The following is a 24343-nucleotide window of genomic DNA, read 5'->3' on the forward strand; positions in this document are numbered from 1 at the left end:
TTTTTTTTTTTTGGTGTTTAAAATAAAGATCCCTGTCCCCAACCCCCTCCCACCCCCTGTGCGCCCCCCCCGCTGTTAATAAAATACTTACCCGGCTCCCTTGCTGCTTCCTGTCCTCGCCGCAGCTTCTCCTGTATGACCGGTCACGTGGTGCCGCCTATTACAGTGATGAATATGTGGCTCCACCTCTCATAGGGGTGGAGCCGCATATTCATCATTGTAATGACCGGCACCACGTGACCGCTCATACAGGAGAAGCTGTGGTGAGGACAGGAAGCAGCGCCAGTGAGGGAGTCGGGTAAGTATTTTATTAACAGCGGGGGGCGCACAGGGGATGGGAGGGGGTTGGGGACAGGGATCTTTATTTTAAACACCCCCCCCAAAAAAAAAAAGATTTTTCATATCTTCTCTCCAGCGAACGATGCTGGAGAGAAGAAATGAATAGCAGCTTCAGCACCACGCTGGGGGGACAGCGCTTACTGTAGCGCTGTCTCCTGCACGGCACACGGACAACATCCGTGTGCGGTACGTGTTTTACACGGACCCATTGTTAGGAGTCGAGTTTCCTCTGCTGCACAGGGAGAATCTCGATCCGTCTCCGCTGCGGTCTCCCATTCTCCTCCAGCCGCAGTGGAGCCTGCTCAGCAGGGACGTCGATCCCAGCGTCTCGCTCAGTCTGACTCTGTGAGAAGAGTTACTGCTGCTTCTCCAGCTTCTGCCTTTAAAGCCAATACTGGTCAGCAGTGAGTGGACTTCTCTGGGACTAAGTCCTTGTCTGCGCACACTGAGCATGCCCAGGGCAAGATCTCCCTTTGGAGATCGAGGGTCATGTGCTCAGACTCTGCAGCGCATTCTATTGGTCCTCTTGGCAGGTCTTGGAAGGGCAAAGTTTCTGTGGCCGCTTCCTGTCCTGCAGCTATATAAACTGCGCATGACCGCACGGCCATGCGCTAGTGTACAACTTTATACGTGTGTTTGTTGTGAGTGCAAGTCGTCCTTTAAATACCCCTACCCTACTGTATGATTGTTCGCGTATGGTGTATGGCTGCTATCTAGCGCCCGACTTAACACTCAACGTGTCACACACGTGTCAGCGTCCTCTGCTGTGACCGCCAGTGCGGCGCCACGCGCCTGTGTGCGCTTACTGACCCATGTCTGGGTACTTAGTGGTGCCTGCCAGCACGGCACAGTTTGCACTTCGGTGCCTCTATTGTATATACTTTTCACACCCAGTTGTGGTGTAGTGCCAGCAAGGGTCTAATCGGACTACTATCCCTGTTGGGGTCTAGTTTGCTGACCACTTGCTCGCGCTCTATGTGCGGTACCGCGATCCTGTGACGCAACAGGATCGCTTTCTTCACGCTGGGTGAGGTTTAACCCACGCGCGTATACTTATGAGTACCGCCATATCGTCTGTCATGTCCTAGCAGCAGGTTTCACCTGCACGGTGGACCCCGGACTGCGAACGCATCCATTACATCTCTCTTGGTGCGTTCCGCCAGTCCTAACATTACACTAGCGCCAGGGTCTGGCTAGTGATGACAGACATACAGCAATCTCTGCGGCATATCCAGCAGCTGGAGGGTAGGTTGGCGGCTCTCGAGAGCGCGACCTCAGCTGTGGATGTTACTGCAGTAGCTGTACAGGCTGCCAGCGTGGCTGCAGCTACTATGTCCATTGCCACCCCTGTTCCGACATTATCTCACCTCCCGCTGCCAGAAAAATTTTCTGGTGATAGCAAGTTTTGTAGGGGATTTGTGAGTCAGTGCTCTATTCATCTCGAGCTCCTGGCTACATGTTTTCCCACAGAGCGGGCTAAGGTGGGATTTATTTTGTCTCTATTGTCGGACAGGGCGTTGGAATGGGCTACGCCGCTGTGGGAGCGTGGCGATCATGTGGTGCAGAGTGCTCCGCTGTTTCTGAGCGCTCTGAAACAGGTCTTTTTAGGACCTCAAGTCACCCATGATACTGCGCTCCAATTGCTGGCATTAACTCAGGGTGAGGCCTTGGTCAGTCATTTTGCCGTCCAATTCCGCACCTTAGCATCTGAGCTGGATTGGTCGGATAAAGCTCTTATCCCCATATTTTGGAGGGGCTTGGCTGACCACGTAAAGGATGCTCTGGCCACTAGGGAGATTCCTGCCACACTGGAGGAGTTAATAACTGTCTCCACTCGAATTGACCTCCGTTTTAACGAGCGGAGGTTAGAGCGAGCCCAGTGTAGGCAGAGGTTTCGGCTGGCTCCTACTTTTGCCAAACCTCTTGAATTTCCAGTCCTGGTTCCTGAGTCACATGAGGCCAGGGAGGTGTCACAAGCAGGATCTAAGTCCCGGACCGCTTGTGCACTCAGGGTCTGTCATGTTTGCCAGCAGTCAGGACATCTAGCCACCAGATGTCCTCAGCGGTCGAGGAAACGTCAGCGTCTAGTGGTAGTTGGTGGAGGTACACTAGACACGGCGACGTTTGCCTCTAAGTTGTCCTTTAAGGGGACAATTACTATTGGCTCATTTTCCCACTCGGTAGAGCTCTGCGTGGATTCTGGGGCGGAGGGCAACTTTATGTCTTCTGCCTTCGCCCAACGTCACGCAATACCCTTGGTTATGATTGCTCAACCAGTAACGGTGCGAGTGGTGAATGGGTCGACATTGCCCTCACAGATAACACACCAGACCATCCCTTTTACTCTGTCCATGTCGCCATCTCATCAGGAGATAATTTCTCTGCTCGTCATTCCGGAAGGAATTGATGAGATCCTGTTGGGAATACCTTGGCTACGGTACCACTCTCCTCATATCGAGTGGTCCTCAGGCAGAATTCTGGGTTGGGGTGAATCTTGTGGGGGTAGGTGTCAGAGGGAGTGCGTTCAGGTTGCTACTACTGAGGTATCCGCAGATCTATCCTCTCTCCCCAAGCAGTATTGGTCATATGCAGACGTATTCTCCAAAAAGGCGGCGGAGACCCTTCCGCCCCATCGCCCCTATGACTGTCCTATTGACCTCTTGCCTGGTGCTGAGCCTCTCCGGGGTCGAGTCTATCCGCTATCTCTCCCGGAGACGGAGGCAATGTCACAGTACATACAGGAAAATCTGGCAAGAGGGTTCATCAGGAAGTCAGTGTCACCTGCTGGGGCAGGATTCTTCTTCGTGCAGAAGAAGAGTGGGGAATTGCGTCCATGCATAGACTACAGGGGTCTTAACGCCATCACCGTTAAGAATAAATACCCTTTGCCTTTGATATCTGAACTGTTCGATAGGCTTCGGGGAGCAAGGGTATTTACTAAATTAGATCTGCGGGGTGCTTACAACCTGATTCGCATCCGTGAGGGGGACGAATGGAAGACGGCTTTTAACACCAGGGATGGGCACTATGAATATCTGGTGATGCCCTTTGGGCTCTGTAATGCCCCAGCCGTTTTCCAAGACTTTGTGAACGATATCTTCCGGGATATGCTTTCTACCTCGGTCGTAGTCTATCTGGATGATATTCTCATCTACTCTCCAGATATTGACTCCCACCGGAGAGATGTTTGCAAAGTCTTTGACCTCCTACGGGCAAACTCCCTCTATGCCAAGTTGGAGAAGTGCATGTTTGAGCAGGAGTCCCAACCTTTCCTAGGCTACATCATCTCAGCCCAGGGATTGGCTATGGATCCTGCTAAACTACAGGCTGTGATGGACTGGCAGGAACCTCATTCTCTTAAAGCGGTGCAGCGCTTTATGGGGTTCATCAATTATTATCGCCAGTTCATCCCGCATTTCTCAACTTTGGTAGCTCCCTTGGGGGCAAATCCTAAATTGTGGTCTGAGGAGGTCTCCAAGGCCTTTATCTCTATAAAGTCACACTTCGCTAGCGCTCCCATACTTCATCGCCCCGATGTTGATAAGCCATTTATCATGGAGGTGGATGCCTCTTCTGTTGGTGCTGGAGCAGTCCTCTTCCAAAAGGATGCTCAAGGTCGGAAGCATCCTTGCTTCTTTTTCTCCAAGACCTTCGCACCAGCAGAGAGGAATTATTCCATCGGGGACAGGGAGTTGCTAGCCATGAAGTTGGCTTTCTCGGAGTGGAGACATCTCTTGGAGGGAGCACGTTTTCCCTTCCAAGTCTTCACAGATCACAAAAATTTGGTGTATCTGCAGACAGCTCAGCGGTTGAATTCTCGCCAGGCCAGATGGTCCTTGTTCTTCTCCCGGTTTCATTTCACCCTCCATTTCCTTTCTGGGGAGAAGAACATTCGGGCCGATGCTCTCTCTCGCTCCGTTGTGTCATCTGCGGAGGAGGAGGAGGAGCCTCGGCTTATTGTCCCCACCGAGAGTTTGAGAACCGTGGCCCCGGTTTCGCTGGAGTCTGTGCCCCCGGGCAAGACTTTTGTTCCATCTAGTTTGCGGCCGGAGGTTCTCTCTTGGGCGCACTCGTCCAGGGTGGGTGGACATTTTGGTACTAAAAGGACATCTGAGTTACTGGCGAGGACATACTGGTGGCCGCATATGGCTCGTGATGTCGCGGAGTACGTTCGGGCGTGTGTCTCTTGCGCCAGGAACAAGACTCCTCGGCAACGGCCAGCTGGTTTGCTTTACCCTCTGCCCGTGGCTGACAGGCCCTGGGAGATGGTCGGGATGGACTTTGTGGTGGGCTTACCCAAGTCTCGTAATTGCACCATTATCTGGGTGATCACCGACCATTTCTCCAAAATGGTGCATTTGGTGCCTCTTCCACGGCTACCATCTGCACGGGCGTTGGCTGTCTTGTTTATCAAGCATATCTTTCGCTTACACGGTATGCCAGACAAAATTGTTAGTGACCGGGGTCCCCAGTTTGCGTCTCGATTCTGGAGGGAGCTATGTCGTTTACTCAGTATTGAGTTAAATCTCTCTTCGGCATATCATCCCGAGACGAATGGGTTGGTAGAAAGGGCCAACCAGACCTTGGTCACATATCTGCGACATTTTGTTTCTGCCAGACAGGATGACTGGGCATCCTTGCTACCGTGGGCAGAGTTTGCACTTAACAATGCCGTAGCCGACTCCACCGGTCAGACTCCATTCCTCTTAAATTACGGCCAGCATCCGCGTGTTCCAGTGCCCATGCCTGTGTCTTCCGCTGATCCCAGGGTGGCAGACTGGGCTGTGGAGGCACGGGACATTTGGGATCGCACGCAGGATGCCATTCGGGCCTCCAAGGAGAGAATGAGGTCCTCCGCCGATGTTCATCGGCGCCCTGCTCCGACTTTTGTCCCTGGCGACTTGGTGTGGCTCTCCGCCCGTAACATCAGGCTGCGAGTTGAGTCCACTAAGTTTGCTCCTCGCTACTTGGGTCCCTTCAAGGTTCTCGAACAGGTTAATCCTGTGGTCTACCGACTGGCTCTTCCTCCACGCTTGGGTATCACCGACACCTTTCATGTGTCCCTCTTGAAACCCGTATACATGTCCCGGTTTTCCGAGTCATCTGCCGGGACATCGGGTTCGTCTACGGACGATTACGAGGTGAACGCTATTTTGGGGTGTAAGGTGGTACGCGGCAAAAAGTTCTATCTGGTGGATTGGAAGGGTTATGGTCCAGAGAACAGGTCATGGGAGCCTGCTGAAAACATTCGGGCCCCACAGCTCATTGCTGCCATCGAACGTAGCGAGGCCCAAGGAGGGGGGGCCCTAGGAGGGGAGGTAATGTTAGGAGTCGAGTTTCCTCTGCTGCACAGGGGGAATCTCGATCCGTCTCCGCTGCGGTCTCCCATTCTCCTCCAGCCGCAGTGGAGCCTGCTCAGCAGGGACGTCGATCCCAGCGTCTCGCTCAGTCTGACTCTGTGAGAAGAGTTACTGCTGCTTCTCCAGCTTCTGCCTTTAAAGCCAATACTGGTCAGCAGCGAGTGGACTTCTCTGGGACTAAGTCCTTGTCTGCGCACACTGAGCATGCCCAGGGCAAGATCTCCCGTTGGAGATCAAGGGTCATGTGCTCAGACTCTGCAGCGCATTCTATTGGTCCTCTTGGCAGGTCTTGGAAGGGCAAAGTTTCTGTGGCCGCTTCCTGTCCTGCAGCTATATAAACTGCGCATGACCGCACGGCCATGCGCTAGTGTACAACTTTATACGTGTGTTTGTTGTGAGTGCAAGTCGTCCTTTAAATACCCCTACCCTACTGTATGATTGTTCGCGTATGGTGTATGGCTGCTATCTAGCGCCCGACTTAACACTCAACGTGTCACACACGTGTCAGCGTCCTCTGCTGTGACCGCCAGTGCGGCGCCACGCGCCTGTGTGCGCTTCCTGACCCATGTCTGGGTACTTAGTGGTGCCTGCCAGCACGGCACAGTTTGCACTTCGGTGCCTCTATTGTATATACTTTTCACACCCAGTTGTGGTGTAGTGCCAGCAAGGGTCTATTCGGACTACTATCCCTGTTGGGGTCTAGTTCGCTGACCACTTGCTCGCGCTCTATGTGCGGTACCGCGATCCTGTGACGCAACAGGATCGCTTTCTTCACGCTGGGTGAGGTTTAACCCACGCGCGTATACTTATGAGTAACGCCATATCGTCTGTCATGTCCTAGCAGCAGGTTTCACCTGCACGGTGGACCCCGGACTGCGAACGCATCCATTACATCTCTCTTGGTGCGTTCCGCCAGTCCTAACACCCATTGACTTTAATGGGTCCGTGTAATACGTGCGCTCCCACGAACACTGACATGTCTCCGTGTTTTCCAAACGGACACACGGTCCGTGAAAACACGCTGACATGTGCAGAGACACATTGATTTTAATCTGTCTACGTGAGTCAGTGTCTGCCTTACGTGAGGAAACTGTCACCTCACGTACCGGAGCCACTGACGTGTGAAACCGGCCTTATAGGGTGGGTTGTTGACCAAAATACACTATTCAGGTGTTTTAACATTTTTTATCACTTTACCATATTGGTGTATTCATTTTATGTTTCGATCGATCGGAATTTCAAAGTAGTAACAATATTAAATATGTTTATTTTTTTATTTTTAAAACAGGAAATGGTTGTGACTAAAAGTGTGTCATGAACTCCTATGAAGTCCAATTTGTGTTTCACCATATGACAAGAATTTTACAAACTTTAATACCAAATATGTATTTTTTATTTTGTTACTTTTAGAACGGAAAAAGGCAAGATTTACATTTTTCTAGATTTTTTATTATTTGCTTTATTTTACTTTTTACTGCGATTTTTAGTCCCTTTAGGAGACTTGAATCTGCAATTCCTTTGATCGCACCTTATATGTATATTCCATACCATAATATTGCAGTATACAGTGTATATATCATGGCCCTTTATGAAGTCCAGTTCGTGAATCAGCTTCATAGGATTACTGAGATGGCAAACAATGGAACCTTCAAAAGGTAACCCATTAGTAATCGTGGTGGATAGATGGGAGTTGATGCCTTTGCATAGGCGCATGTTCCATTTAGCGTAAATGCTACTGTCAGAATTGCCATCAAAATGGATAAACATCAGCATTCATTATCTGCTGTTAGAGAAACATGCCGGCATCTGCTGAGCATGAAGCGGGCTCAGCTCTTAAGTCACCTCCGAACTTGCATAACCCAGTGTCAAGGTACAGGTATTTCCATTTTGCACTCAGGGGTTAATTAATGCTTTTGTCAGTAGGGATTCTTCAATAGAAGATCATCACAAAGCTTCACTTTTGCCCAAAATTATGGAAATACTAATGCATTCTACATTTGTCAGTTGCATACAACGGATTAACATATTCAGAGACTTATGCCTCCTTCTTATAAACCAGTAACAGTTTGGTCCCATCATTAGTGTGAAAAATATTGTAATGTGTTCTACATTTCTGAGGAGTCATGCTGAGCTTTTCGGCACCAAACATGAATGAATTCAATCCCTTAACGTTGTATTGATAAATCACATTACGGGGTTGGGTAACGCTGAAGAATAATTTGACATTAATACTCTATAAGCCAACAGTTTGATCTTTCGCATTTGACCGGCCACATGACCATGGAACATTGAAGTCCTCGTTGCCACCTTTGGACACAACATTTTTTTTTCCCAAAAAATAAAGACAAAAAGGCTTTTCTCCTACAGTAACGGAATAAATTACTTTATTTTATACTCTAAATTTGACTTAAATGAGTGATATACAGCATATTACTCAGTGGTATAAAGACTGACTATTGAATGACTGCTGTTTCCGTTTTAATAAAACATCAACACTGATTGATCAACCGGAAGGATGATGGTGAGGAGCAGAGAGGCTGTAGAGGTGATCAGTAAGGTGAGCATAAGTGTTTTTTTTACATCTTATATTTGATATGCTATGGGGTCTGATGAGACCCCAGAACGTAGTAAGGGACATTGAGTTCACAGAGAATAACTTCTCTGCAAATTGGATTTACCTGGAAAAAATGTCTAAAGGTACCGTCACACTGAGCATCTTTTGAACGAAAACGATAGCGATTCGTGACGTTGCAGCGTCCTGGATAGCGATCTCGTTGTGTTTGACACGCAGCAGCGATCAGGATCCTGCTGTGACATCGCTGGTCGGAGCTAGAAGGCCAGAACTTTATTTCGTCGCTGGATCACCCGCTGTCATCGCTGGATCGGCGTGTGTGACGCCGATCCAGCATGTGTTCACTTGTAACCAGGGTAAACATCGGGTTACTAAGCACAGGGCCACGATATTTACCCTGGTTACCATTGTAAATGTTAAAAAAAAACACTACATACTCACATTCCGGTGTCTGTCACGTCCCTCGCCGACAGCTTCCCGCACTGACTGTGAGCGCCAGCCGTAAAGCAATGGTAACCAGGGTAAATATCGGGTTACTAAGCGTGGACCTGTGCTTAGTAACCCGATGTTTACCCTGGTTACCCGGGGACTTCGGCATCGTTGGTCGCTGGAGAGCTGTCTGTGTGACAGCTCTCCAGCGACCACACAACGACTTACCAACGATCACGGCCAGGTCATATCGCTGGTCGTGATTGTTGGTAAATCGTTTAGTGTAACGGTACCTTAACAAGGAGCTTCAAGTTATGTTTTTGCTTTTGGGTTACATTGGTTCAGTGTGCACATCTAATTAATGGCAGTATAATTTGGCTTCAGTGTTTGCTTGTTTTTAAATAAAAAATAGATGTATAAAGAACAGGCAAATTGTATCCCAAGAAAAGAAAAAAAAAATCTAACATCTCAGCTTTGTATATTCAGGTATCTTCAGCTGGGAATAAACTGATGGCATTACACTCTCTGGTACACAGGTTTTCACCTAAAAACTAATTTACACACCATTTAACCCCTTAGATTTCACTCACACTGGCTTATCGCATCCGATGATTGTCGCATGGGAGAGAATCAAATGCTATATGCAAATGACCCTCAGCTCAAACTCTGCTGTGAGCGCGAGCCAAGTGTCAGTCATTTTACTTTGATCCTCCGATTCTCTCGCATGCGAGAATCAGAGCTCATGTGCGGAGAAGATGGAAAACTTAATTTCTCCATCTTCTCCATTCTGTGGGTTGATATATATTGAACTGCATTCGGATGACCTCTGAATGCAAACCCAATGTTTTGCACGTGCTCGTAGACTTGTATGGGTGCACGCCGTCCAATAACCTCTGCTATTCGCAGCACGCAGCAATTTTTTCTGATGCCAACTCGACATGAGAAAAAAAAAATGCTAGAGCCAGTGCTATCTGATTAAACATTTCTATTGCATTTTTTAAGAAGCAGTTTTTGGCTATTTTTGCATTTTTTTATACTTCCTAGTATCTGGCTCTATCAAAAAACTTTATTGATACCGTTAGTTGTAGTTTACATAAGTATTAGTAGAAACATAATAAATTCATATGTGTTTTTTACCTGAGGATTTTCTGCATCTAATGCAATTTTATGGGGAAAATCAGGGCAGAAAACTCAGCACCTCCCTCATTGTTTAATGAGTGCCATATATGACTATTCATAAGAAAACTCAGCATACTCACAAAGATTTCTGTTGATATGATGCAGATTTCATCAACTTTTCTGTGTGTCTACCACATGCACTTGATACCAGAACCCCCTAAAAAATTTTCAAGCCAGAGGACATGTTGGTAAAAGTTCAATGTATAGGAGCGCATTCACACTGTGGCCATTTAACCAGCAGAACCTAAGATAATACCAAAATGAGAAAATACCCCACAGTAAGTAAATAAATAATAATAGTGCATATAAATAACTAGGGTACTTAAATAACCTTGTTTTGATCAAAAAAGTTATAAAAGTTTTCCCACGCAACAAGGTTGTACCCAATCGGGATGGTACCTAACCCTTGTAGCGCACCTCGGTTTGTGACTGTAGAAGTAAAAATAGGCAAGGGCAGAGTATGACCTGGGTCCCAACTCAGACACCTGCCTCTAGAAAGATATATAAACAAAGCTGCCCAAAAAATGGGGGAGCCATTCCATAGTTTGTACAAAGTACAAAAAACTAAGCCACAACCAAAACTTTTTTTTCGAGCCAGAGCAAATAAGTGTAGTGCATAAGTGTGAGGATTTTCTGCAACTAGGAAATCGGACACAAAAGATTTCAATGGATATGATGCAGATTTCATCAACTCTTCTCTATGTGTGTCTACCATGCCCACTTGGTTAAAAAAAGACTAGATTTATTTACAGGGAAGAGAGAGCTATATCGAAGGAACAAAAAAAAACATTGGCAGATTCAGAACAGCGGCAGTTACACCAAGTAGAAACCTTTTTATGCTAAGGGACAGGTCCTCTCTAAGTAGATATCCAGTTTAGAAAATCTATCATTTAGGGCTAGGTGATGTTTACGCACTGCCTTTTTGCTGTATTTTTTTATGCAGTAAATAATTAATAAAAGATGTACTATATTCTAACATTTAAAATAAAAAAAAAATGGTATAATTGCATCCAATTAAAAAATTAACTAGCTGGTAAAGTTATTAAAGTAATGATAAAGCTACAACCCTAGGGGGAAAATACCAGCTTGAGATGAGCTCAATAACAGGCGCCTACTTATAGGGACATTTTGCACAGCTACCATTGCATCATTACTCCATTCCCGTAGGCTTCTTGTCATCAAAACCTCCTGAGAAACCACCGTATATAATGGTGAAATGCGTTCGTGGAATGGTAGCTATATGGGATTTTATCGTATGTTTTGAGAGACATCTTCAGTAACTTTTATTCGCAAATATACTTTGTTATTTTCTCTATGCGACCGTGTATCAGACTCATTTCTGTAGATCCTTTGGAATCATCCACTTCTGAGCTCACTGGCTCTCATTTAATAACTATGATATGATATTTTTGCTTGCCTTTATACAGTTTGGCTATGACAAATATCCTGTTTATCTCTAGATTGCAGTTGCAAACATCTGCGGATAGTCACTCTTTGTCCATGATTCAGCGAATGTCTTTTTTTGTGTTTAGGGCAGAGACAGACTGCCGTATTTCTCGTGCGAGAATCGAATTGTAAACCTTGTATTGGCTCTCGGGTCTCCTGACCTGAGCACTTGACAGCCGCATAATAATCCATCACGCTGTCTTGCTCAGGTCAGGAGAAGTGCCAGGCCAATCCGTGCAGTGCGATGCGATTCTCGCATGAAAAATACGGCATCCTGTCTCTGCCCGAAAGGATATTTTGTTTTACTAGGACACTCTAGAGATCCCAAGGGTCAGACGATAGTGAGTGGGGGCTCCTATCTTGTGAGATTTGTAGGTGCCAATCTCCACAGTTAGGTAGGGTGCTATGTAGGGATTGACCTTTAGTGAAAACTATACGTTAACATTGTCTCTATGTTTCTAGGTCTCATCTCTTTAACCTCTTAATGATGAAGGCCATTTCTATTTTTACGTTTTCGTTTTTCCTCTTCCTTCTTCCCAGAGCCATAACTTTTTTTATTTTTCAGTCCAAATAAATAGGAAGACTTGTTTTTTATAGTTGAATTGTACTTTGGAATGACACCATTCATTTTACCACATAGTGTACTGGAAAATAGAAAAAAAAAATCAAATGGAGTGAAATTTTGGTAAAAATTGTAGATTCGTTCAATTAGGAATCAGTGTAGGGTTTTTTTTTACATTTAATTACCAGATTGCCGAAAGGCTAAAAAATGCTTAACTAAAGATTCTAAGATTAATACTTAACTTTTAATATGAAATTAATACTAATTAAGTGCTCATTAAAATTACAGTGCCTAACACACTTGGTTTTATTCGATTTTTGAATTATTAGTCTCAAGATATAGACTAGTTTTCAGCCGTAAAATTACCTTGCTTGATTAGATTCGTTATTATCTTTCTTGGGGGTAAGTATTATTCAATATTCCCCTTTTCAAGCATAGAATTACAATGGAAATTTCCACTATGTAAGCTGACCCACCATGGATTTCCTAAGGGGTAAATAATTTATAATTAAGTATTATTTAATTCTTCCTCTTTCAAGGATTAAGGTACATTGGGTAATTTCCACTGTTTGGCCTAACAGCGGTGGGGTGAAATGTTAGTAGTTTTCCCTCTAACAGTCTGATTATTCGTTGTCTGGTGACCAAAAGTCCATCTCATAATTGGGACATTGTTACAGAGTATGGTAAAGCTAAGAATGTCCTCGGACCTCGACTTAGCTGCTCTAAAAAGTTTAACCAACTGCCTCCCCTGGATTTTTAGGCACTGTAATTGTAATGCACACTTAATTATTATTAATTTTATATTAAAAGTAAAGTATTAATCTTAGAATCTTTAGTTAAGGGTTTATTTGCCTTTTGGCAATCTGGTAATTAAATTTGATAAAAAAGCACAATTTTGACATTGTTATTTGGGAATTGCTTTTACAGTGTACATTTTATGGTGAAATATACTTGGGAATATGATTTTGCTCATCAGTACGATTACATGAATATCGAAAATGTGCAGTTTTTTAGTATTTTAATGGTGACCATTTTTTTTAAGCTTAAAAAGAACATTTTTGAGGGGTTGTTTAACCATTTTCCAAGACTCATAAGTTAACGTTTTCATTGTTTAGCCAATGGAGCTGTAGGATGGTTTCTCTTCTGTAGGGTGAGACAATGTTTTTATTTATATCATATTGGAATAGATATGAAGTTTTTATCACTTGCTACAGCATTTCCTGTGGTATTGCAGTGACCAAGAAAAACAGTCCCCAAGTGCAGTTGCAAAAACCATCAAGCACTACAAAGAAACTGGTTCACATGAGGATCGCCCCAGGAAAGGAAGACCAAGAGTCACCTCTGCTTCTGAGGACAAGTTTATCCGAATCACCAGCCTCAGAAATCGTAGGTTAACAGCAGCTCAGATTAGAGACCAGGTCAATGCCACACAGAGTTCTAGCAGCAGACACATCTCTACAACAACTATTAAGAAGAGACTTTGTGCAGCAGGCCTTCATGGTAAAATAGCTGCTAGGAATCAACTGCTAAGGAAAGACAACAAGCAGAAGATACTTTTTGGGCTAAAGAACACAAAGAATGGACATTAGACCAGGAGAAATCTGTGCTTTGGTCTGATGAGTTCAAATTTGAGATCTTTGGTTCCAACCACCGTGTCTTTGTGCGACGCAGAAAAGGTGAACGGATGGACTCTACATGCCTGGTTCCCACCGTGAAGCATGGAGGAGGAGGTGTGATGGTGTGGGGGTGCTTTGCTGGTGACATTGATGGGGATTTATTCAAAATTGAAGGCATACTGAACCAGCATGGCTACCACAGCATATTGCAGCGGCATGCTATTCCATCCGGCTTGCGTTTAGTTGGACCATCATTTATTTTTCAACTGGACAATGACCCCAAACACACCTCCAGGCTGTGTAAGGGCTATTTGACCAAGAAGGAGAGTGATGTGGTGCTATGCCAGATGACCTGGCCTCCACGGTCACGAGAGCTGAACCCAATCGAGATGGTTTGGGATGAGCTGGACCGCAGAGTGAAGGCAAAAGGGCCAACAAGTGCTAAGCATCTGTGGGAACTCCTTCAAGATTGTTGGAAGACCATTTCCAGTGACTACCTCTTGAAGCTCATCAAGAGAATGCTAAGAGTGTGCAAAGCAGTCATCAAAGCAAAAGGTGGCTACTTTGAAGAACCTAGAATGTAAGACATAATTTCAGTTGTTTCATACTTTTTTGTTAAGTATATAATTCCACATGTGTTAATTCATAGCTTTGATGCCTTTAGTATGAATTTACTATTTTCATAGTCATGAAAATGCAGAAAAATCTTTAAATGAGAAAGTGTGTCCAAACTTTTGGTCTGTACTGAATATATATATATATATATATATATACCGTATTTTTGGGACCATAAGTTGCTTTTTTTCCTCCATATTTGGGAGGAAAGTGTGGGGTGCGTCTTATGGTCCGAATGTAATATGTGCTGAGTGGGCAGCGGGGTAGTGGGATTTCCCTGGCAGGGGGCAGAAAAATGTCGCTGCTGCAGGAAACCGGTGCTGGGGAAACCATGTAGTCCTGATGCTTAAAGTGAAGGAATATTCATTAGCTGCTTCCCCGCATACCTGTCAGCGCCGATCAGTGGGCGGGGAGCAGCAAATGAATATTCCTTCACTTACAAAGTGGACCCACATGGTTTCCCCAGCATTGGATTCCTTGAGTGGCTGAGGGGATCATGTGTCTGAAGGAGAAAGAGGTGGCAGGAACAGGGTGCCACAGGAGAGATTGCCACAATTGCATACCTGACAGCACAGCGTGGACTGTGCTGATACTGAGTACTCCCGTCATTATAGGACTTGTGGTAAGGTAATGAAGAAGGTGAGCTGGAGCATCACATGACAGCACAAAGCTCCCTGCAGACACTACACTAGAAACATTGCAACTTCCTCTTACAGGACCTGTGGTGAGATAATAAGAGGGAGGGCTCAGCTCGGTCATGTGATGCTTCAGCCCTTCATTACCTCACCACAGGTCCTGTAAGCTGTAGAGAGAAATACTTTCGGTTTTCTAGCGTGGCTGGCTGGCTGCATGACCTGCACCGATGTGAGCACAGCCTGTACAAGTAAGAATTAATTAGAAGTTTAGTAATTACAACACATAATAAAGCACTCTGCTACATTCTGGGGTTAACTATAACAGCCAGCATGCCCTGGATTATGCAGGACATGCTGGGAATTATATTTCTCCCATGGGATCTTAAAGTAGCAATCCAGTGTTATTTTTCAGTGCTGGAGTGGTGCTTTAAATATAAGCCCTGTGCCCCCATATAGTACCAACACCATACTGGTCCTGCATCACCATCTTCTACTCGTAGCTTCCAACATAAGAACATACTATTATATATAATAACACCACATATAATAGCATGTTATTTATGTTACTAAATATTTTACGCATGTAGAAAAGCCGCGGAGACACCATCATGTGTTTCTCAATGCAAGCAATGAATAGCCAGGTCTTTCACCGGGAAGGAACAACCACGGGAAGGGCAGCATCATAAAGGAAAACCACCTATGCCAAAACATGGTATCCATCCACAGACAGCTGTTTCGGGGTATTTGCCCCTCATCAGTGTGGAGTAGGAATCCGGCTATTAGGAGCAGTGCCTGGTAATCCATCCACAGACAGCTTGCGTTGAGAAACACGTGATGGTGTCTCTGTGGCTTTACTATATGCATCTGCATATTTTCCATAAGGGATGGGGCAGTGTTCTGGATCACTGAGTTGAAAAACACGTGATGGTGTCTCCACGGTGTTGGATGTTTTGATCTCCCCGAGGTCATTCATATTTATGTTTATAGTCCTTTTACTGAGCACTGCTCCTAATAGCCAGTTTTCTACTCCACACTGATGAAGGGCAAATACCCCGAAACAGCTGTCTGTGGATGGATACCATGTTTTGGCATAGGTGGTATTCCTTTTGGATGCTGCCCTTCCCGTGGTTGTTCCTTCCCGGTGAAAGACCTGGCTATTTGTTTGCGTTGAGAAACACGTGATGGTGTCTCCGTGGCTTTTCTACATGCATTTGCATATTTCCCATAAGCGATGGGGGCAGTGTTTTGGATCACTGCGTTGAGAAACACGTGATGGTGTCTTCGCGGTGTTGGATGTTTAGATCTCCCCGAGGTCATTCATCCTTATGTGTATAGTCCTTTTACCAGGCACTGCTCCTAATAGCCGGATTCCTACTCCACACTGATGAGGGGCAAATACCCCGAAACAGCTGTCTGTGGTTGGATACCATGTTTTGGCATAGGTGGTTTTCCTTTTGGGTGCTGCCCTTCCCGTTGTTGTTCCTTCCCGGTGAAAGACCTGGCTATTTATTGCTTGCGTTGAGAAACATGTGATGTGTCTCCGTGGCTTTTCTACATGCATTTGCATATTTCCCATAAGGGATGGGGCAGTGTTCTGGATCACTGCATTGAGAAACACGTGATGGTGTCTCCGTGGTGTTGGATGTTTTGATCTTCCTGAGGTCATTCATCCTTATGTTTATAGTCCTTTTACCAGGCCCTGCTCCTAATAGCCAGTTTCCTACTCCACACTGCTGAGGGGCAAGTACCCCGAAACAGCTGTCTGTGGATGGATACCATGTTTTGGCATAGGTGGTTTTCCTTTTGGATGCTGCACTTCCCGTGGTTGTTCCTTCCCGGTTAAAGACCTGGCTATTTATTGCTTGCGTTGAGAAACACGTGATGTGTCTCCGCGGCTTTTCTACATGCATTTGCATATTTCCCATAAGGGATGGGGCAGTGTTCTGGATCACTGCATTGAGAAACACGTGATGGTGTCTCCGTGGTGTTGGATGTTTTGATCTCCCTGAGGTCATTCATCCTTATGTTTATAGTCCTTTTACCAGGCCCTGCTCCTAATATCCAGTTTCCTACTCCACACTGCTGAGGGGCAAATACCCCGAAACAGCTGTCTGTGGATGAATACCATGTTTTGGCATAGGTGGTTTTCCTTTTGGATGCTGCATTTCCAGTGGTTGTTCCTTCCCGGTTAAAGACCTGGCTATTTATTGCTTGCGTTGAGAAACACGTGATGGTGTCTCCACGGCTTTTCTACATGCATTTGCATATTTCCCATAAGAGATGGGGCAGTGTTCTGGATCACTGCGTTGAGAAACACGTGATGGATGTTTTCATCTCCCCGAGGTCATTCATCCTTATGAATAAATATTTTACAACAATTTTTGCATCAAGTAATTTTTTCCCTTTTTCCCACCCCTAAAACCTGGGTGTATCTTACAGTCCGTTACATCTTATAGTCTGAAAAATTCAGTATATATTTTTATTTTCTTTATTTTTAACCACTTTACCCCCACGCGTGGTTTACACGTTAATGACCGGGCCAATTTTTACAATTCCGACCACTGTCCGTTTATGAGGTTATAACTCTGGAACACTTCAACGGATCCTGATGAATCTGACAATGTTTTCTCAAGACATTGTACTTCATGACATTGGTAAAATTTCTTTAATATTATCTGCATTTATTTGTGAAAAAATGAAAATTTGGCGAAAATTTTGAAAATTTCACAATTTTTCAACTTTGAATTTTTATGCCCTAAAATTACAGAGATATGTCACAAAAAATACTTAATAAGTAACATTTCCCACATGACTACTTTACATAAGCACAATTTTGGAACCAATTTTTTGTTAGGGAGTTATAAGGGTTAAAATTGACCAGCAATTTCTCATTTTTACAACACCATTTTTTTTAGGGACCACATCACATTTGAAGTCACTTTGAGGGGTCTAGATGACAGAAAATACACAAGTGTGACAACATTCTAAAAACTGCACCCCTCAAGTGCAAAACCACATTCAAGAAGTTTATTAACCCATCGGGTGTTTCACAGGAATTTTTGGAATGTTTAAAAAAAAGGAACATTTAACTTTTTTTCACAAAAAAATTAATTCAGCTCCAATTTGTTTTATTTTACCAAGGGTAACAGGAGAAACAGTACACTGATATCCCATATTTGGGGGTAAACCACTGTTTGGGCACATGGCAGAGCTTGGAAGGGAAGGAGCGCCGTTTGACTTTTCAATGCAAAATTGACTGGAATTGAGATAGGATGCCATGTTGCGTTTGGAGAGTCCCTGATGTGCCTAAACAATGAAACCCCCTACAAGTGACACCATTTTGGAAAGTAGATCCGCTAAGGAACTTATCTCGATGTGTGCTGAGCACTTTTACCCACCAAGTGCTTCACAGAAGTTTATAATGTAGAGCCGTAAAAATAAAAAATCATATTTCTTCACAAAAATTTTTTATTTTCCTAATGGTAACAGAAGAAATTGGACCAAAAACGTTGTTGTGCAATTTGTCCTGAGTACGCTGATATCCCATATGTGGGGGTAAACCACTGTTTGGGTGCATGGCAGAGCTCGGAAGGGAAGGAGCGCCGTTTGACTTTTCAATGCAAAATTGACTGGAATTGAGATCGGACGCCATGTCGGGTTTGGAGAGCCCCTGATGTGCCTAAACCTTGAAATCCCCACAAGTGACACCATTTTGGAAAGTAGACCCCCTAAGGAACTTATGTAGATGTGTTGTGAGAACTTAGAACCCCCAAGTGTGTCACTACAGTTTATAACACAGAGCCCTGAAAATAAAAAATCTTATTTTCCTACAAAAATGATTTTTTAGCCCCCAAATTTTTATTTTCCCAAGGGTAACAGGAGAAATTTGACCCTAAAAGTTGTTGTACAGTTTGTTCTGAGTACGCTGATACCTCATATGTGGGGGGAACCACCGTTTGGGAGCATGGCAGAGCTTGGAAGGGAAGGAGCGCCGTTTGGAATGCAGACTTAGATGGAATGGTGTGCAGGTATCACCTTGCATTTGCAGAGCCCCTGATGTACCTAAACAGTAGAAATTCTCCACAAGTGACCCCATATTGGAAACTAGACTCCCGAAGGAACTTACCTAGATGTGTTGTGAGAATTTTAAACCCCCAAGTGTTTCACTACAGTTTAGAATGCAGAGCCGTGAAAATAAAAAAATCTTTTCTTCCACAAAAATTATTTTATCCCCCAGTTTTGTATTTTCCCAAGGCTAACAGGATAAATTAGACCCCAAAAGTTGTTGTACAATTTGTCCTGAGTACGCTGATACCCCATATGTTGGGGTAAACCCCTGTTTGGGCGCATGGGAGAGCTTGGAAAGAAAGGAGCGCTGTTTTACTTTTTCAATGCAGAATTGGCTGGAATTGAGATCAAACGCCATGTCGAATTTGAGAGCCCCTGATGTCAACAGTGGAATCCCCACAATTCTAACTGAAACCCTAATCCAAACACACCCCTAACCCTAATCCCAAACCTATCCATAACCCTAACCACACCCCTAACCCGAACACGCCCCTAACTCTAATCCCAACCCTAACCACACTACTAACTCCAACACACCCCTAATCCTAATCCCACCCGTAACCCTAACCACACCCCTAACCCTGACACACCCCTAGCCCTAATACCAACCCTAATCCCAACCGTAAATGGAATCCAAACCCTAACCCTAACTTTAGCCCCAACCCTTAACTGTAGCCCTAACCTTAACTTTACCTCCATCCCTAACCCTAATGGAAAAATGGAAATAAATTCATTTTTGTAATTTTATTATTTTTCCCTAATTAAGGGGGTGATGAAGGGTGGTTTGATTTACTATTTATAGCGGGGTTTGTTCGCGGATTTATATGATTGGCAGCTATCACACACTAAAAGACGCTTTTTATTGCAAAAAATAGTTTTTGTGTCTCCACATTTTGAGAGCTATAATTTTTCCATATTTTGGTCCAAAGAGTCATGTCAGGTCTTGTATTTTGCGGGACGAGTTGACGTTTTTATTGGTACCATTTTTGGGCATGTGACATTTTTTGATCGCTTTTTATTCCGATTTTTGTGAGGCAAAAAACAGCTATTCCTGAATTTCTTTTGGGGGGGGCGTTTATACCATTCCACGTTTGACAAAATGGATAAAGCAGTTTTATTCTTCGGGTCAGTACGATTACAGCGATACCTCATTTATATCTTTTTTATGTCTTGGCGCTTTTATATGATAAAAACTATTTTATATAAAAAACAATTATTTTTGCATCGCTTTATTCTGAGGACTATAACTTTTTCATTTTTTCGCTGATGATGCTGTATTGGGGCTCGTTTTTTGCGGGACAAGAAGACGTTTTCAGCGGTACCATGCTTTTTTATATCGCGTGTTATTCTACTTTTTGTTTGGCAGTATGATAATTAAGCCTTGTTTTTTTGCCTTGTTTCTTTTTTTTACGGTGTTCACTGAAGGGTTTAACTAGTGGGACAGTTTTATAGGTCAGGTCGTTACGGACACGACGATACTAAATATGTGTACTTTTATTGTTCTTTTAGATAAAGAAATGTATTTCTGGAACAATATTTTTTTTCTTTATATAGGAATTTTTTTTTTACACATGTAAATATATATTTTTTTACTCTTTTACTTTGTCCCAGGATGGAACATCATGGTATAGTGTCAGATCACTGATCTGACACTTTGCAATGCACTGTGTCAGATCAGCAATCTGACAGGCAGTGCTGCAGGCTTGCGCGCCTTCTCTGAGCAGGCACTTGCAAGCTACCTCTCTGCAGAACCCTGAAGGAGCCCCGTGGCCATTTTGGATTCGGGGCCTGCAGGGAGGAGACGCTTGGAGCAACGTGATCACATCGTGTTGTTCCAAGGGTCTCAGGGAAGCCCGCAGGGAGTCCCCACCCTGCTTGATGCTTCTCTATGCCGCCAGAATGCTGCGATCATGTTTGATCGCAGTGTTCCGGGGGTTAATGTGCCAGGAATGATCCGTGACCGCTCCTGGCACAAAGTGCTGGATATCAGCTGTGATAGTCAGCTGACACCCGGCCGTGATCGGCCGCGCTCCCCCCGTGAGCGCGGCTGATCGGTGATGACGTACTATCTCATCATAGGGCCCACCCCACCTCGATAGGATAGTACGTCGGATGTCAGAAAGGAGTTAATGAGGCAACATTGAGAGTGATTTGAACTTATGTTTTTTATGATTTTTTTTAAGTAACATTTTTAATTTCCTTTACTGTTCTTGTTAGTTCCCTTAGAGGACTCGAACATGCCATTTTCTGATCGCTTGCACTATGTACAGCAATACCACATGTAATGACACGCTGGTAAAAACTTGGGGGTGTTGATTCACACTACCAGCATTTGTTAGAGGCAGGTCTTGGCTGCAATGCACAGCCATTACCTGCTCCATTCACCCGTTTGTGACTTGTGTCGTACGTGTACGGTGCCTGTCGTGACGTAGTTAATCACCATTTCCCCCAATATATGGATACATACGCATCTTTATCCTCTATTTATATTCTGGTTTAGATTGTGATCTAACATTGTGGTCACTTGAATAACTTTGCTAGCTTATTAGGTTTGTAATTGAGTAAAATTATATATATATATATATATATATATATATATATATATATATATACAGTATATATCTATATAATTTTTTCACTGTTAAATGTTGTAATAAAACACATCTTTTATGGGGTTTTTTTTCCTTATGTTAGATAGTTTTTTGAGACTCTGATGATATAATCCATTTGTTTGGGTTGTTTTGCAGTTTTTTTTTAATACAATTTAAAAGTTGCTTTTTACAGTACCAGCAAAAGCAATTTGATTTCAGAAATTTTGCGCGCACAGCTTGTTTTTTCTCCCCGACTGAATTGGAAAACAGCTGCATTTTTGATATGTGCAACATGTCAGTTAGTTCAATGTTTTTGTGGCATTGTTGCAGCACAAATATGCCATTTTTCAGAATTTTTGGCTCATAAAACCAATTTTATTACACATGTACTATAGGCAAATGATATGTATAATCCATACCAAAAAAATGCACCAATCAAGAAAATAAGGAGCAAAAAAGCAGCAAAACTTGCTTTTTGTAAACAGCATAATTACGGTCAGGAGAGCAGGTTTTAACTGCAGAAAAAAATGTTGCCATAACTCGTGTGAACATAACTTAAAGATGCTCACATGTTGTCCAGGTGCAGGGCAGTTCTATATAATCTCTTTCCTTCTGGAGGACCTAATTTACATAAATAACTTGTTGATTTGGATGATCAGTGTGTAATACTACATTTCCACTGTGGGAGTGCTGTTGTGAATCTGAACAGCAAAGGGGAGCCATTTGTAATCAGTTTATTTTCAGGGAGCCTATTTTAACCCCTTAGTGACAGAGCCAATTTGGTACTTAATGACCGAGCCAATTTTTGCAATTCTGACCACTGTCACTTTATGAGGTTATAACTCTGGAACTCTTCAACGGATCCCGCTGATTCTGAGATTGTTTTTTCGTGACATATTGTACTTCATGTTAGTGGTAACATTTCTTCGATATTACTTGCGATTATTTATGAAAAAAACGGAAATATGGCGAAAATTTTTAAAATTTTGCAATTTTCAAACTTTGTATTTTTATGCCCTTAAATCAGAGAGATATGTCACGAAAAATAGTTAATAAATAACATTTCCCACATGTCTACTTTACATCAGCACAATTTTGGAAACAAAATTTTTTTTTGTTAGGGAGTTATAAGGGTTAAAAGTTGACCAGCAATTTCTCATTTTTACAACACCATTTTTTTTTAGGGACCACATCACATTTGAAGTCATTTTGAGGGGTCTATATGATAGAAAATAATGAAGTGTGACACCATTCTAAAAACTACACCCCTCAAGGTTCTCAAAACCACATTCAAGAAGTTTATTAACCCTTTACGTGCTTCACAGGAACTGAAACAATGTGGAAGGAAAAAATGAACATTTAACTTTTTTTTGCAAACATCTTAATTCAGAACCATTTTTTTTATTTTCACAAGTGTAAAAACAGAAATGTAACCATAAATTTTGTTATGCAATTTCTCCTGAATACGCCAATACCCCATATGTGGGGGTAAACCACTGTTAGGGCGCACCGCAGAACTTAGAAGTGAAGGAGCGCCGTTTGACTTTTTCAATGCAGAATTGGCTGGAATTGAGATCGGACGCCATGTCACGTTTAGAGAGCCCCTGATGTGCCTAAACAGTGGAAACCCCCCACAAGTGACACCATTTTGGAAACTAGACCCCTTAAGGAACTTATCTAGATGTGTGGCGAGCACTTTGAACCCCCAAGTGCTTCACAGAAGTTTATAACGTAGAGCCGTGAAAATAAAAAAATCGCTTTTGTTTACACAAAAATGATTTTTTTGCCCACAAATTCTTATTTTCACAAGGGTAACAGGAGAAATTAGACCACAAAAGTTGTTGTGCGATTTCTCCTGAATACGTCGATACCCCATATGTGAGGGTAAACCACTGTTTGGGCGCACCGCAGAGCTTGGAAGTGAAGGAGCGCCGTTTTACTTTTTCAATGTAGAATTGGCTGGAATTGAGATTGGACGCCATGTCGCGTTTGGAGAGCCCCTGATGTGCCTAAACAGTGGAAACCCCCCACAAGTGACACCATTTTGGAAACTAGACCCCTTAAGGAACTTATCTAGATGTGTGGCGAGCACTTTGAACCCCCATGTGCTTCACAGAAGTTTATAACGTAGAGCCGTGAAAAAAAAAATCGCATTTTTTCTACAAAAATGATTTTTTGCCCACAAATTTTTATTTTCACAAGGGTAACAGGAGAAATTAGACCACAAAAGTTGTTGTGCAATTTCTCCTGAGTACGCTGATACCCAATATGTGGGGGTAAACCACTGTTAGGGCGCACCGCAGAGCTTGGAAGAGAAGGAGTGCCGTTTTACTTTTTCAATGTAGAATTGGCTGGAATTGAGATCGGACGCCATGTCGCGTTTGGAGAGCCCCTGATGTGCCTAAACAGTAGAAATCCCCCACAAGTGACCCCATTTTGGAAACTAGACCCCCCATGGAACTTATCTAGATGTGTGGTGAGAACCTTGAATGCCCAAGTGCTTCACAGAAGTTTATAATGCAGAGCCGTGAAAATAAAAAATATTTTTTTTTCCACAAAAAAGATATTGTAGCCCCCAAGTTTTTATTTTTACAAGGGTAACAAGAGAAATTGGACCCCAAAAGTTGTTGTCCAATTTGTCTTGAGTATGCTGGTACCCCATATGTGGGGGTAAACCACTGTTTGGGCGCACGGCAGAGCTCGGAAGGAAGGAGCGCCGTTTTGGAATGCAGACTTTGATAGAATGGTCTGCGGGTATTATGTTGCATTTGCAGAGCCCCTGATGTACCTAACCAGTAGAAACCCTCCACAAGTGACCCCATTTTGGAAACTAGACCCCCCAAGGAACTTATCTAGATGTGTGGTGAGAACTTTGAATGCCCAAGTGCTTCACAGAAGTTTAGAATGCAGAGTCGTGAAAATAAAAAATAT

The 24343-nt window shown here is 43.7% G+C and overlaps 1 long non-coding RNA gene across 1 annotated transcript in view; it reads left to right on the forward strand.

Annotated features, from left to right (window-relative positions):
- Positions 1-14972: 14972 nt before the first annotated feature.
- Positions 14973-24343, forward strand: part of LOC138680953 (uncharacterized) — a 78355-nt gene continuing 68984 nt past the window's right edge. Inside the window, exon 1 of the long non-coding RNA XR_011321853.1 lies at positions 14973-15001. This is a non-coding gene — a long non-coding RNA (uncharacterized lncRNA). The remainder of the gene's footprint in view (positions 15002-24343) is intronic.

Source organism: Ranitomeya imitator, chromosome 5 (genome assembly GCF_032444005.1).
Source record: "Ranitomeya imitator isolate aRanImi1 chromosome 5, aRanImi1.pri, whole genome shotgun sequence".
Lineage (NCBI taxonomy): Eukaryota > Metazoa > Chordata > Amphibia > Anura > Dendrobatidae > Ranitomeya > Ranitomeya imitator.